The sequence below is a fragment of the Tupaia chinensis genome, unplaced genomic scaffold, assembly GCF_000334495.1.
Source record: "Tupaia chinensis unplaced genomic scaffold, TupChi_1.0 Scaffold000291_1, whole genome shotgun sequence".
Classification (NCBI taxonomy): Eukaryota; Metazoa; Chordata; class Mammalia; order Scandentia; family Tupaiidae; genus Tupaia; species Tupaia belangeri.
The window spans coordinates 3,157,720-3,159,175 of record NW_006159776.1 but is presented as its reverse complement, the minus strand read 5'-3'; positions in this window follow the sequence as shown (position 1 = coordinate 3,159,175).

Here is a 1,456-nt window from a genome sequence, read left to right as displayed (position 1 = left end):
CCCCCCCCCCCGCCCCGGTCAAATGAAAAATAAATATAGTTAAATAAAAATAATTATTTTTAAAGAAGGAAGAAGGCATCCCCAAGAGCGTCCAACTCTCTGCACCTTAGAGGGATTCCTGGCTTTGGCAGAGGGCAGAGTCGATTCACTCGGAGCGAGATGAATCCCAAGAATGCATCTGTGGTCGGCGAGGAGTGGAAAAATCAGGGATACCAAATATTCAGAGGAAACCTAATAGGCACCTGAATCGCAAGATTCAAACAAACGGGTAACAACGGCATAAATGCCAGAACTTGAGCTTTACGAGGAGTGCACGCAGACACTCTGCCCGATGCTGGGGCAGCAACCCCTATTCCCAGTCCCTTTCTCCCTTTCTTTCCCCTCGGCTGCTATTCCCAGTCCCTTTCTCCCTTTCTTTCCCCACGGCTGACTTTACTGGTGAGGGGGCTCGGTGGAGTGGGAGGACGGAGCCGGCTCTCCACGCCTCAATCCAAAGTAAACACCGCGCAAGTCTACGTCCAGCAAGCGATACCGAACACCGCGCTCACGTTTAAAAAAATATATCAAAGTACTGTTTGCAGAGATGAGGGCGAAAACATTTCCCGGCTGGAAAATTACTGATCACAAACCAAGGGGGGGTGTGGAGGTAGGCAGGCAGTGTTAAGAGACTGAAATAACGATCCCCGTTTCCTTCTCTCTTCCCGGTAGGCGAGAACCGCAGCCACAGGCTCCGCGCGCACTTTTCTGGAACTAGGGTCCCAGAGCACCGCTCCGCTTCCTGGCGCAGGGCCACCTGCCAGCTACTTCCTTTTCGATGGGTTCGACCTGTCCAGAGCCTGGACCAAAGGAAGAGAGGTAGTTGTCCTTGGACCTTTACCTCGCCGTGCTACCTTTTTATGACTCAGTTTTCTCGTCTATAAAGTGGGAAGGAGAGTGCGTGACTTACACAGTGCTCTGAGATGCGTAACTGAAAGGGGTCTCCGCGCCTCACAGCCCCGTGTCTCCCCTACCTCCCAAAGTGAACCTCGAGCCCTTTCACTCCCGTCCTCGCTTATTGCTGTATCAAAACCATAACTGCGCTCCCCACTGCGGCCTCTTTGCGCCCGTTCCAGGCGCGGAACACCCCTCCCGCCCTCTCCCGAGGCTCCGCTGTCGCCACACCAGGCTGGACACACGCATTCCCCGCCCTCCCCACCTCACCCCGGCAGAAGGCCGGGCGAAGAAGCGCCGAGGCCGGCCGAGTGCCCGCACGAGGCTGCGGGGCCCCCGGGAGCCGGGCCCCTGCGTGCGTAGGAGAAGGAGGCTGATGAGTCACGCGAACAATCGCGCTCCCTAGCGCGCTGACTGCATGGCGAGCGCGTACGCAAGCAGCGGAGGGGGCCGTTACTATCCCTCTCTACTCCCGCAGCCTCCTCCGCCCAAGCTCCGAACGCAGGCAACCGACGGTGGCGGGGGG